This window comes from Protopterus annectens, chromosome 9.part0, assembly GCF_019279795.1.
Source record: "Protopterus annectens isolate FY-2018-M chromosome 9.part0, PAN1.0, whole genome shotgun sequence".
NCBI lineage: Eukaryota > Metazoa > Chordata > Ceratodontiformes > Protopteridae > Protopterus > Protopterus annectens.
This window is the reverse complement of record NC_056743.1, coordinates 1,611,228,996-1,611,243,521: the sequence shown is the minus strand read 5'-3', so window position 1 is coordinate 1,611,243,521 and position 14,526 is coordinate 1,611,228,996. Positions and strand designations below refer to the sequence as shown.

General features: G+C 44.7%; 1 long non-coding RNA gene across 1 annotated transcript in view; it reads left to right on the top strand.

The window, feature by feature from the left end:
- Nucleotides 1-14,168, top strand: part of LOC122810974 — a 493,854-nt gene extending 479,686 nt beyond the window's left edge. Inside the window, exon 3 of the long non-coding RNA XR_006366169.1 lies at nucleotides 13,998-14,168. This is a non-coding gene — a long non-coding RNA (uncharacterized LOC122810974). The remainder of the gene's footprint in view (nucleotides 1-13,997) is intronic.
- Nucleotides 14,169-14,526: the final 358 nt, after the last annotated feature.

Sequence of the window (14,526 nt, the reverse complement as noted above, 5' to 3'; positions counted from 1 at the left end):
CCGCTTCTGCTACGAGGTTGCATTTACTGGCTCAGGTCATATTTTTTCACTTTATTGATATATATATAGAACTTTTTGTATATTATTATAGTTAGAATACTTAGTGTTCATACATAGTTGTAGTATTTGTTGGTATTTGTTGGTGTTTAATCTTCCCCCTTGAAAACTCGTTTTCTTCTTAGAGAGTTTTCCCCTCCCTCCCCCACCCCCGTTTTCCTTTTTAAGGTAGCCGTTTTTAGTTAGAGGCTTATCCTTGTTTCCTTTTTTAAGGTAGTAAAATTTTTTTCATTAGAAATTGTGGTAGTTGGTAGGTCCGTTTACCCTTTCTTCTATTATAGAGTGTGTGTGTGCTGTTAGGGTGTGGTAACTTGTGTGGACTGTGTGTGTTTTTTTCTAGTTACCTACTTCTCTTTGTACTCTTTCTTTGTATTTTGATATCTCCTTTGCAGGAATGTCTAAAGACACGAAAGTGTCTGGATTCAAGAAGTGTGACTCATGCTGTCAGAAAATGTCACTGACAGATGGTCACACTTCTTGTGTCTATTGCTTGGGCGCCCTACACCTGCAGGACTCTTGTTCGGTGTGTCACGCCTTTAGTCCAAGAGTCCTGCAGGAGCGTAGAAATAAGCTTATCCTTAGGGGTTTGCTTAAACCTGAAGGATCACCAGCCAAGGCTCAGTCAGTGAAACCTTCCAAGCCATCGAAGCCGCCGGCTCCCAGTTCGGAGCCGTCGTCGGGTGTGGCGTCTGCTTCAACTTTGGTTCCGGCTGGAAACGAAGTACCTATCTCCCAGACAACTTCGGCTCCAACTGGAGCCGAAGTACCTATTTCCCAGTCGGCCCCGACTCTGCTGTCGGAACCATCAGGGAGTCGAAAACACTGCAGATCACCATCCTTAGAGTCGATACACTCAGCTCCGGGGTCGCCCTTGTTGCAATCGGAGCAAAGTCACCAATCCCACTCTTCTCGGTCATGTAGACTCTCTGACCATGATTTGGAGAGAGTGGTGAGCAGGCTTTTAAAATCGCAGGCCCTGGCTAAAATGTTATCCAGCCCCCCTCATCAGGGTTCAGCTCTACCTGTCTCTGCAGTAGTTCCTTCTTCGACTCATCCCTTGAGCTCGGAGCCGGAGCATGCTGAGGCTGGGATCGTGGGACTGTCGGCACCGATACCTACCCTTTCGGTTCCGTCGTCGGCTCCGATCTCTTCCATGGTGCCGTCCTTGGAGGGATCTGGGCGCCGAGACTCCCTCGTCGGCTCCGAGGGGGCGAGTGGCATCGGACCCTTGTCCGACCCCGTTCTCCCTCTTGGAGCTTCGGCGCAGGTGTGTTCGGCTCCTACATCGGCTTCGGAGCCATCTCTCTTGGTGCCAGGAAGGATTCCGGTCTCTTCGGAGCCAGAGCCTCACCGATATTGGGAAGAGGTGCCTTCGAGGTCATGAGGAGTGTGCTGGCATCTGAGTTAGCCTCATGGTCAGCCTCATCGGCTCCTCCCCCCATGGTGCCTGCTCCTGCCTCTGCCCCTCCTCCAGACCCCAAGCGTGGGGAAGAAGCACTCCAGGGCACCCCATTGGGTGTATCTTCCTCTTCCAAGGCCTCCCTTGTTCATTCAGAGGAAATGCAAGAGGAAGCATGTTGACTCCCCTGAGTCTGTCACTTCAGATACCGACTTGGAGGAGTCGGAAGGGTCCCCGAGATCCCCCTCTGAGGATGTCTCCTTCTCAGACATCCTTGAGATTCTTAGGCAGAGGTTGAACTGGACTACCCTTAACCCTTCTGAGGATGAGTCGGTATTCCTGGATGCGTTTGGTTCCCGACCCTCCACCTCCTGGGTGTCTCCCCCTTTCGATCCACTGATGTTTGTGGTGGCTCGAAAGGCGTGGTCCGCTCCAGACACAATGGAACCAACTCCCTGCAGGCCCACAAAATTTATTACTGCCCCACAAGACAAGCAATTTCTGACCAAGGGTGTTCCCGTTGATGCCATGGTGGTAGCAGCGGCCACAAAAAAGGAGTTGGCTGAAACTTCTTCGTCTGTCCATCCCCCTAATAAGGAATCTAGGATGATGGACAGATATGGGAAGCGGATGTTTTCCTCAGCAACCTTCTCCATGAGGTCGCTGAATTACTTGTGCCACTTTACCCATTCTCAAAGGGATCTCCTTAAAGAGCTAGGAGATACCGTTCAAGATCCATCAGCTGCGGGGGCCCAGGCTAAGGTTGTCTCCCAGCTGGCGACTCTTAATTCGGTAGTAAACTCCTCCATGCGGCTCATCTGTTATGCAGCCGATGGTGCGAGTAGAGCCACAGGCACAGGCGTGGCCTTGAGGAGGCATGCTTGGATGAGGTTATGTAACTTTGCGGAACCCTTCAGGGCATCTTTCACCAACACCCCCTTTGATGGTTCTGCTCTTTTTGGACCACATGTGAAGGATACCCTTACCAGGTGTGAGCAAGAAAAGGCAAAACTCTCTCTGCTGTGGGAGTCCATTTTTCCACTCCTTCAAGACCGTATCCCAAGGGTCAGAAGAGTGGGAAGATGTGGTTCCGGAAACCCCAGGGAGCCGTGCCTGACACACGTGGAGAGTTCCCCTCCAGGGGCAGAGGAGGGAACAACAATAGACGCCACCCTCGGGGCAGAGGGGGTCCACAAAATCAGGGCCAAAGAGAATCTTTCTCTGACAAGCCCTTCCAGCATCCCTGAGGTGCTGCCTGGCTGTCCACCTTCAGAGGCAGTCGGGGGAAGATTATCGCTGTACCCAAAAGCCTGGCAAAGTATAACACAAGACAAATGGGTACTGTCTATCATATCCGAAGGCTACAAAATCCCCTTCCTTCGAACTCCCTGCATTACCAACAAATCTCTTCCAGATGTTCCACCCAATCTAAGGGATCAAGCAGTTCAAGAAATTTCAAAACTGCTAAGAAAAAGAGCCATCCAGTCAGTCCCAGCAGGCCAGCAAGGATCCGGAATTTACTCAAGGTTCTTTTTGGTACCAAAAAAGACAGGGGACTGGAGAACCATTCTGGATCTCAGCAGACTAAACAGGTCTGTTCAAAGAACAAAGTTCTGGATGGTCACGCTACAGTCCATTTTACCCTTTCTGGGTCAGGACAATTGGATGTGCTCCATAGATCTTCAGGACACGTACTACTATATCAAAATGGACAGACGCTCCAGAAGATTCTTCCGCTTCCGGCTGGGAGACAGTCATTATCAGTTCAGAGCTCTGCCCTTTGGTCTCACCACAGCCCCCAGGGAGTTCACCAAATGTTTGGCAGTAGTTACCGCTCACCTGAGACGGCAAGGATTCTAGGTGTTTCCATATTTAGACGACTGGCTCCTTACTGCAACCACCAGGCATCACCTGCTGCGAGCCAGAGACTGCACCATCCAAACTTGCTCCAAACTAGGCATCACAATAAATTTCGAAAAGTCTGCATTGTTGCCTTGTCAATCTATTACCTTTATAGGCGCAAACCTAAATACAAAGGACATGTCAGCAAGACTTCCAGTAGACAGAGTGTTAGACATTCGACGACATGTGCAGGTCTTATTAGGATGCAAAAAAATTCAGGCCAGATTCATCTTAAGAACATTGGGTCTCATGGCAGCGGCTATCATACTAGTCCCCCTTGCTCGTTTTCACATGAGGATTCTTCAGTGGATGCTGTTCACACAATGGTCCTTCCAGCAACTTCCAATGTCTCACATGATAATGATCACACAGTCATGCAAAAACCAACTTGCTTGGTGGATGGTTTCCCCATCATTACACCAGGGCAGACCATTTGTTCTTCCTCCTCCAGTGGCTACGGTGACCAGGGATGCCTCACTGATCGGGTGGGGGGGGGCATTTTCAGGGCAGAACAGTCCAAGGCACCTGGCAGCCTCATGAGTACCATCGCATATCAACGTCTTGGAGATGAGGGCCGTGCTTTTAGCGTTGCAAGCTCTTCAGAACTCTCTTCCCACCGGGACCATTGCAATTCAAACAGACAATATGTCGGTAGTATGGTACATCAACAAGCAGGGCGGAACCAGGTCCTACCCCTTATGTCGAGAAGCACTCAGACTTTGGCAGTGGGCGATTTCTTCCCAATGGTTTCTGATAGCAGCGCACATCCCTGGGAAGTCCAACGTTATAGCAGACAGGCTAAGCAGAGCAATTCTCATGCCTCACGAGTGGTCTCTCAATCAGACTGTGGTGGACAAAATCTTCCGCAAATGGGGTCAGCCTTGCTGTGACCTTTTTGCCACCCCCTTCAACAGCAAGTGCGACAATTTCTTCTCTCTCCTCCCTCTTCCCGGACACTTCCCCAGAGACGCTCTAGTTCACGATTGGCCTTAGGGACTTCTTTATGCATTCACTCCGTTTCCCCTGATTCCCAAACTAATTCAGAAAGCTACCACATTGGGATGCAAGATGATCCTCATTGCCCCTTACTGGCCTCAACAAATTTGGTTCCCGTTCCTGCATCATAACCTTCTGGAGCAGCCCTGAACCCACTTCCAAACCTCCTGATCCATCAGTCGGGCGGGCTGCACCAATCTCTTCAATCTCTCCAGCTCACTGCTTGGATGCTCCACTTCCGACCTTAGCCAGGCTTCTGAACATCTCCCACTCGGTGCTTGAAATCATCTTATCTTCGCATAAGTCTACCACTAGAAAGACTTATGCCAGTAAGTGGAAATGTTTTTTTCCTTATGGGCAGAGACCAGGAATATAGATCCCTTTTCAGCCCCTGTGCACCATATTTTAGAATTTCTAGCGGAACTTTTTTGACCTGAATCCTCTTCTGCCATGATTAGAGTTCAGCTAGCTGCAATTTCAAACTTTCATACGGGTCTATCTGATACAAGCATCATGTCCCATAAGCTTTGTAAAGCTTTCCTTAAAGGGACCACTCTACTCAGGCCCCCCAGTAAGAGATCCCCCACCTTCGTGGGATCTGAATTTGATTTTAGCTTCCCTGATACTGCCCCCCTTTGAACCTGCAGCTTCTTGTTCGTTGAAGTTTCTTTCTTGGAAAACCCTTCTTCTGGTTGCAATTACATCAGCTAGAAGAGTTTCTGAACTTCAAGCTCTTTGTGTTCGTCCTCCTAACCTAGTTTTTCACAATGATAGAGTTTCTCTTAGGACTAACCCTTCCTTTCTTCCAAAGGTTGCTTCTGATAATAACTTGAATCAGTCTATTGACCTGCTTGTGTTTTTTCCAAATTATTCCAATAAAGCGGAATACAAATTACATCAGTTGGACGTTCATAGACAATTATGCTTTTACTTGCATAGAACCAAGCAAATCAGAAAATCAGACCAGTTGTTCCTGTCCTATACTGAGGGTAAACAAGGTATACCGGTGTCGAAAGTAACCTTATCTAGGTGGTTGACATCTATTATTACATTTATATATCAGTTAAGGAATAAAGAGCTTCCTTCTAAACCAAAAGGTCACTCCACTAGAGCTCTAGCTACTTCAGTGGCTTTTCAGGCAAGATTGCCAATGGAAACTATTTGTGCGGCAGCTACATGGGCCAATCCTTATACCTTCATTTCACATTATAAGCTGGATGTGGCCTCCAGGAGCAGAGCTGATTTTGGTTCCACTGTTCTGAAGAGTCTGTTCCGATGAGCCACCCAGGATTGAGGTGCTAGGGACGCTGCCCCAACCAGCAAGAATGAAGGTGAGATAGACAACTTAACATTAAAAAGTTATGTACCTACCATAACGTTCCATGTTAGTTGTCTTCTTCTCGCCTTCTTTCTTGCGTCCCACCCTCCATCCCCCTATCCTAGTAGACCGAGAAGAGTTCCTTATGTTTTTTATCACTGGCTGAGTCTTCTCTGGCTATTACTTCTGACTAGCAGTCTCTCCAGTAGGATTCATGCATCCTACTACATGTTTACTGTATTATTATTATTATAATTGTTATTATTATATCTGTAGTTAGGTTTACCAAACGAGATCTGGGTATCTAGCGCCAGGCATCATGGGATATAGGGGGGCCCCGAGCCAGTAAGCAGCTTTCGAGCTTTTGAAGATGGCCGAGTCGGAGCCGAGGATCGGCTCCAAACCCAACCAGCAAGAAAGAAGGCAAGAAGAAGAAGACAACTAACATGGAACGTTATGGTAGGTACATAACTTCTTATTTTGGTGGCATCCCGCAAAGCTTCCACTAGGAAAGTTTATCTCAGCAAATGGAAATGCTTCTCTATTTGGGCTTCTCAGAGAAACCTAGATCCATTTACAGCCCCGGTTCCTGCAGTGTTGGAGTTTTTGTCATATATTTTGCAACAAGGGGCTAGTTCCTCTACAGTGAAAGTACAACTGGCAGCCATATCTAATTTTCATGTCGGTGAAAATCTGAATGCTCCGGCCTCTTTGAGATTGTGCAAGGCTTTTCTGAAAGGTATATTTTTTTCATCCCCCGGTAAGGATTCCATCCCTCCTTGGGACCTTACCCTAGTTCTAATGGCATTGATGGCACCCCAATTCAAATCAGCAGCAGCAGTAGATTTGAAATTCCTGTCCTGGAAGACAGCTTTTCTAGTGGCCATTACCTCGGCTAGAAGAGTTTCTGAGATCTAAGCTTTGTCTGCCGTGCCCCCTTACTTGATCTTTCATAAACACAGGGTTTCGCTTCGCACGAACCCTTCTTTCTTACCAAAAGTTGCTTCTGAATCTAATATTAATCAGACAATTAATATGCCTGTGTTCATTCCAAATTTCTAGAACAAGGGTGATTATAAGCTACATTTGCTAGATGTTCATAGACAGCTTTGTTTCTATTTACACAGGACTACACAATTCCGTATGTCTGACCAATTATTCGTGTCTTTTTCCAGACCCTTTTTGGGCAAGGCCATTTCCAAGGTCTCCTTGTCTAGATGGATTACACAATGTATACTGCAAGTCTATAGGGATAAAGGCCTGTCCCCTTCTGGTCCTGTTAAAGCTCATTCTACCAGATCTATGGCAACTTCTGCTGCCTTTTGGTCTAGGGATTCTCTGGATGATATCTGTGCAGCAGCGACCTGGTCAAGGTCACATACATTTATTTCTCGTTATAAGTTGGATTTGATCTCTAGAGGGAGAGCATCCTTTGGCTCTGCGGTGCCCAGGAATATCCTTCCATGAGGGCCTCCCAGGAGTTTTGGTAGCTGTGGACTCTGTCCCACGGGTTGCAGATAAATGAAGTTAACTACTTCAGATAAAGAAGTTGTGTACTCACCATAACGTTCCATCTAAGTAGTTATACTTCATTTTCTGCAACCGTCCCGCCCTCCTTCCCCTGAACCTGTTCTAGGTTAGGGTTCTTATTGAGTTGCTAATAGTTTGATTAGTGGCAAACTCGATATGAGGGAAGGTAGGAGGTGTGAGGGATTATGGGTAAGGGGAAGAGCTTGGAGCAGATGCTTGAAAAAATGTTGCCGGCTCGGATCCGATACAGATCTGATTACCCACAGGTTGCAGAAAATGAAGTATAACTACTCCGATGGAACGTTATGGTGAGTACATAGCTTCTTTTTTTCCCCTATGTGTTCTGTCCTCTAATTTTATTATTTTTTAAACGTCTCTTCTTGAGCAATCTCATATGCAGCCATCTTTTTTTTCATTTTGACCTCTGATTTTTGTAGTTTTACCTCATCTGTCAAGTCCTCCAGGAGTCTTTCTGAAGTGAAAGTGGATAGGATGATGAGAAAGTTTCTCAGAGCTCAGATCCAGATGGGGGTTATACAGTCTCCCTCTCCCATTAGATCTGTGTGCCTTTCTGCCACAGCCCATGTGGTTGTAGCTCATTTTCTAATACATGACTTGGTTTTGGAACCTCAGGATCTGAGAGTTCCAAGAGTACCAGTGTCAGATCCAAAGAGAATTACATCTTCAGTCCCAATGGTTTTTCTTAACCAGTTCTGGTCCTATTCCTTCAGAGCTAGATGAGTCTCAGAGCCGAAGTATCTGCAGCAAATCCATGGGGCCGGGATCTACTCCGATGATGATGGATCTATCCTTGCCTCTCGGAGCCTTGTTATTAAATAGCTGAGGTCTGGTTTCCTCCTTGAGGCACGGATCTAGACAAAGTCATGATCTACCTACATAGGAAATCTTGGCTCCAATGTGGCTGACCACGGCTTCTCCGGGTCCATCTGCGTTTGAGGTTGTGGAAAAGGTGTTCTCTCATTCAAGAGATCCAGTCTCTCATACGTCCTCGGATCCTACCCCCTTCCCTCCATGGTTCCAAACTCTGATCCCATCAGACCTTTCCACAGGAACAGCCAGTTCCATCTGGCATCCAGACAGTTCCCGTGGAAGAACTACCCCTGTTTTTATACACCTCCTCAGAGCATCCCATGAGGAGGTTCAGCAAAAGAGAATATGTAAAAGTAGGCACATAGATTCCTCCTTGTAATCTCTCACCAGAGATACTGACTTTGATGAAGGGAAAGGGTCTCCCAAATCACCACCTGATGATGTCTTATGTGGAGACATTTTGGAAATCCTTAAGCAGAAAGGTGGTTGGAATCCTTCCCCTGAGAGGTCAGTATTTCTGCAGACTTTTGGTACTGGTCCATCTACATTTTGGGTGACTACCACGCCCAGTAAGCTTATTGACCTAGTCTCTTGCCGGGCATGGAAGGAACTGAATTCTGTTAAACCTATCCTACACAGTGCAGACAAAATTTTAACTTCTCCAAAAGATAAGTCCCACTGGAGCAAAGGAGCCCCTGGTGATGCAATGGTTGCAGTGGCAGCCATTAAGAAGGAGCAAGCAGAGCAGATCTCCTCTGACCACCCCCTAATAGAGAGTCCAGAGCACTGGACAGGTTTGGAAAGCATGTGTTTTCTTCAGTGACCTTTGTCTTGAGGTCCCTGAACTATTTGGTGCACTTTACAAGCCTGCAGAGAGATTTGACTAAGGAACTCTCAAAATTCTTCTCAAAGTCCATGTTTGCAAAAGATTACAGAAGATCATCTTCACTGCTGGCCACTCTTTTATCAATTTCCAGTATTTCCATGAGGTTAGTTTCTCATGCAGTAGATGGCATGTCATGGGTTGCTGGTTCAGGCCTTGCCATTAAGAGACATGCCTGGATGCAGTTATGAGATTTTGTGGAGCCTTTCGAATCTTCTTTTATCAATGCTGTCTTTTGACGGAACATCTTTGTTGGCCCTTTTGTAAAAGAAATGCTTTCCTCCAGTAAACAGGAAGGAAAGACTCTGTCTGCTGTAGGGATTCACTTTTCTACCCCTTAATGATCATTTTCAAGGAATCAAAGAGGAGGCAAGAAAATATGGTTCCCAAAAATCCTAGGGATCTTTCCAGGATTCATGTGGAGACCAATCCCTCAGAGGCAGAGGAGGGATTTGAAACGGAAGACGCCATCCTTGCAGCAGAGGAGGCCTGCAAAATCAGGGTTTCTGAGATTCCTTTATGGATAGACCCTTTCAGCACTACTGAAGTGCTGCCCAACTGCCTGCCTCTGGGGGCAGTTGAGGGATGCTTTTCCTTGCACCCAGACACCTGGGCTGCTATAACAAAAGATTATTGGATGTTAAAAATAATATCCAGAGGTTGCTTTATTCCATTTTCCTGAACACTCTCTTCCAGAATAAGAAAGCTTCCTGATGTTCCACACAGTCAGAGAGAAGCTGTAGCTCAAGAAATTCAGAAGTTGCTGGACACAAGAGTCATTCAGGAGGTCCCACCAAATCCCAGAGGATTTGGAACATACTCAAGGTTCTTTTTAGTGCCAAAAAAAGATAGTGGAACTGAGACCAATTTTGGATCTAAGCAACCTGAACCAATTTGTGAGGAAAGCAAAGTTCCAAATGGCCACTGTTCAGTCCATTCTACCTCTTTTACACAAAGACGATTGGATGTGCTCAATTGATCTCCAGAATGCATACTATCACATCAAAATATAAACAGATGCTCCCAAAGACACTTGTGCTGTTGGGAGCCAGTCACTATCAGTTCAGAGCCCTCCCTTTTGGACTCACCACAGCCCCCAGGTGTTTACCAAGAGTATGGGAGTGGTAGCAGCTCACCTGAGACTGCAAGCATTCAGACTGTTTCCATACCTAGATGACTAGCTTCTCACCACCCAATCCATGCATCTCCAAGAACAGTCCAGGGCTATTTGCTCCAAATTTGCTCATCACTAGTCATTACAGTCAATATTCTGAAACCCAAACTGCTACTAGTACAGAGCCTGGAGTTCACTGGTGTTCACCTAAACAGAATAAATCAATTGCTTCACAATCAGGTCTCAGGTTCATTAAATCCTTTCTCATCCTGCTTCTCCTACCAGACTTGTTCTTCAGGCCCTAGGTTCCATGGCAGCATCTATATTATTAGTCCTATTAGCACATTGCTATATGTGTGTTCTTCAATGGACTCTAGCTGTTTAGTAGTCTATTCTTCAACAGCTCCTATCCTTCCCAGTCAGACCTATTGTTGTTGTTGTTGTTGTGTCTTTCAGCTTTTCCCGGTTAGGGGTCACCACAGCGGAACTCCAGTCCGCTAATGATTGGCAGTAGATTTTTACGTGCCGAGTTGCCGGCCCTGACGCACAACCTTCAACAAAGGTACGCCCATTCACACATGTCTCCACACAGAAGACGCTCTAGCTGAGAATCGAACAGGAAAATGTCTTACTGTGAGGCAACAACGCTACCGCAGCATCACCACCGCAGTACCCCAGTCAGACCTATTCTGGTATGCAAAAATCAGTCAGAGCTATTCTGGTATGCAAAAATCATATTCATTGGTGGATCCAGTCAGATGACATTTACATAGGTCACCCCTTCATTCTGTCTCCCTTAATTGCCACAGTGACCACAGACACCTCACATTCGAGAATTAGGGCATTTCTTGGGAAGGACGGTCCACTGTATGTGGTTCCTCTGGTCCACAGCATGTGGTCCTCCCAAGAGACCAATTTGCATATCAGTGTCCTGGAGATGAGAGCAATCCAACTAGTGTTGCAGGCATTTTAAGATGTTCTTATTTATTTCTTATTTATTTATTTATTGCATTTGTTTACCCGGAAAGTCCACTGGGCCTAGGAGAGCCCATTTTCAGTGTGGGCCCAGGGAGAAAAGCTCCACATACAAACTATACAGAAAATACAATTTCAGTTATAGAAAAGGTCTACATACAAATTGTACAGATAATACAATGTCAGTTACATAGATAGCTAGAAGGCAGTACAATAAACAATAATAGACATGGATTTTAAAATAAAACAGTATAAAATACATGTCAGAGTTAACAGTGTATTAACAATAAGTAGTTTGGATATGAATTGATGAGGACAATAGAAGTGCAAAAAGACAGGGAGGGCTTCTCCATGTAGGAACCCTTGTGATCCAAACCAACAACATGTCTGTGATCTGGTAATTCAACAAACAAGAGGACTCTATTGTACCTCCTCTGTCAAGAAGCTATGAGAGTGTGGCAGTAGGTGATCTCTCCAATTGCTTTCTAGAAGCAACACACATTCCAGAGAAATCCAATGTACTAGCAGACAAACTGATCAGGTCCATTGTGATGTTTTATGAGTGGTCTCTCAATAAATCAAAGGTGGAGAAAATTTCTGTCTTAAGGGCCAACCTTGCAGCGATCTTTTTGCTTCTCCCCACAACACCAAATGCAACAGGTACTTCGCCCTAATCCTCCTCAGATAGACTCACTGAGAGATGCCCTAGTTCATGTTTGGCCCTCCAGTCTCATTTACACCTGTCCCCCTGTATCTCTGATTACAATTTCTTACAGAAAGTCAGTCAGTTGAAGAACTCAGTTATTTTCATTGTCCCCTTCTGGCCCTACCAGGTCTGGTTTCCCCTTCCTTTGGTCTCATCTTTGTTATCCTCCTTGGATACTGGACCCCAGTCCACACCTTCTTTCACATCCCTTTGGGATAAAATATCCCAGTATCCCAGCCATCAAACTAACCGCATGGTTTCTCTAGTTCCATGAATATACATTTGCCATCACAAAAAGTCTCTGCTAAGAGGATTTACAAAACAAAATGGAAAAAATTTTCAATTTGGGTCCTGAAAAATTACATTGACCCCTTCACTACCCCTATTTCTGCTGTACTAGAGGTTTTAGCTTCTCTTTTTAAGGCAAGTGTTAGTTTTTCCACAATCAAAGTACAGCTGCCAGCCATATCACGCTTTCATTAAGGAGACCATTCTTCTTGCTTGGCTGCTTCCAAATTATGTAAGGCTTTTCTGAAGGGCACCTTTCTGCTCAGACCCTCAGTGAAAGATCCATCACCTCCCTGGGATGTAACAGTAGTACATCAAGGTTTAACTCACCAACCCTTTGAAATTCATCAAAAACTGACTTAAACTTCCTATTTTGAAAAACAGCCTTTTTAGTTGCCATTACTTTTGCTAAAAAGATTTCTGAACTCCAGGCTCTATCATCGAAAGCTACTTGCATTGTTTTTCATAAAGACAGGGTTGCTTTACAAATCAGTCCTTCTTTCCTTCCAAAAGTGGCTTCTGAATCAAACATAAATCAAACCATTCCTTTAGCAGTCCTCTTTCCAAAATTTTCAAACAAGGGAGAACACATGCTACATCTTTTAGAAATGCATATACAACTACATTTCTACGTACACAGAAGAAAAGATTTCAGAAAAACAGACCAGCTGTTTGTCTCTTTTTCACCTAGTTGACTGGGTCCTTCAGTTTTTTTAAAGTTACATTGGCCAAATGAATAACTAATTGCATTTCCTGGATATATTCTCAGCAAGACCTCTCCCAACCAAAACCACCTGAGGCCAGTCCTACTAGATCTATGGCCACTTCATCTGCCTTCTGGTCTAGAACTTCCATTGACGATATTTGTGCAGCAGCCACATGGTCTAATGCTCATCTCTTTATTACTCATTAGAAACTGGGCATAATCTCCAGAAGCAGAGCTGCTTTTGGTTCAACAGTTCTCTGGAATATCCTTCCATAAACACCACCCAAGATTTACGTAGCTGGGGACTGTCCCATACGTGAGGAAGAATGAAAAGGACAACATCAGATATAAAAGTGATGTACTCACAATAACTAGGCATCTGTGTTGTCCATTTTTTATTCTTCCTCAACTCCCCTTCATTCTTCCCCTTCCTGTCAGTTTCTAGAGTGACATAATGGACTTTTGGAACCTGTAGTTCCAGATTTGAGGTCTGGTTTAATTCCTCTTCTTCTCTACTATTATATAATGAGACTTTTAAGGTAGAAAACTTGATCTGAGGTATTGGGGATAGCATTATGGGTAGAGAGAGGAGCTTGAGAGTTGGATCCGAAGTCTGTAAAATGCGGCCAAGTCAGATCTGAGGGCAGATCTGTAACGCATAAGTTAAGAAAGAATGAAAATGGACAACATAGATACCTAGCACATAACTTTAATTTGTGGTAGCTAGTCCTTGTGATTGAAATGGATAGACAACAGACCATGACAATCTCTTGTTATGGTAATCACATGCATTTTGTCTGCTGTATGTTTGAGTGAGAGGGAAGTGGTAGGTCCGTACCAAAATGTGCTGCATATACTGGAATTTCGTTTTTCTTGGAATCCAGAGATTATCTCTATTTCCCTTAAGTAATTCTACTTTTTGATTATTGGCATTCTGCATATACATTTAATTAATGATACCATGGTTAAGAAGATATTAACTGATACAGTAATTAGCATTCATCCATGTACCACAAAATACGGAACTGCATAATGCTTTTGTCACTGATTAGAATTTTATAATAAATGAAATATTGTATAGCAGCTAGCTGCAGCAGTGAAATCAACTGGACAAATACCGGGGTTATTTTTCTTTCTGCCCTAATGGGCTTGTATACAGCTGTGTATACTTTTGAAGATTATAGGTTCATAGGTACATTTGTTGAATGTATATGCAAGAAATGAAGGAGGAACCTCCTCTTTAGTAGTCTGCTGTGGCATAGTTTTACGATAATTTGTTATTTAATTTGCAGTGGCCTTCTGAAAGTTAATGAGACCTGGTATGAAATTGTACCACTGGCATCATCATCTACACAGCAGCATCTGATTTATGATGTGAGAAATTTTCAGCCAAAGCCAAGTTTCTGTGGAGTACTAAATGAGCATGTCCCAGAGGGTCAACATTTCCATACTGGAAATCAGTATCATGTTGTAAGCAATCTTCATGTTCTTTATTTGAGAAATGCTTTTGGTAGTAAGTAGATATTTGTATTCATCTTTTGAACAGTCTTTGAATTTTCATCAGGCTCAGAGGTTTAAATACTACTGAAGATTCACTGAATTACGCATACAACATAGAAGGGAACACACAGAAACTTACCTTACTGAAAACAACACACCATTTCAAACACACACACACACACACACACACACACACACACACACACACACACACACACACACACACACGCACGCGTATGCACACATACAAACAGGCATGCACACACAGGGTAATCTATGGGTGAATGAAGACTGATCTCTCAAGTTTCAGTTGCCTGAGGT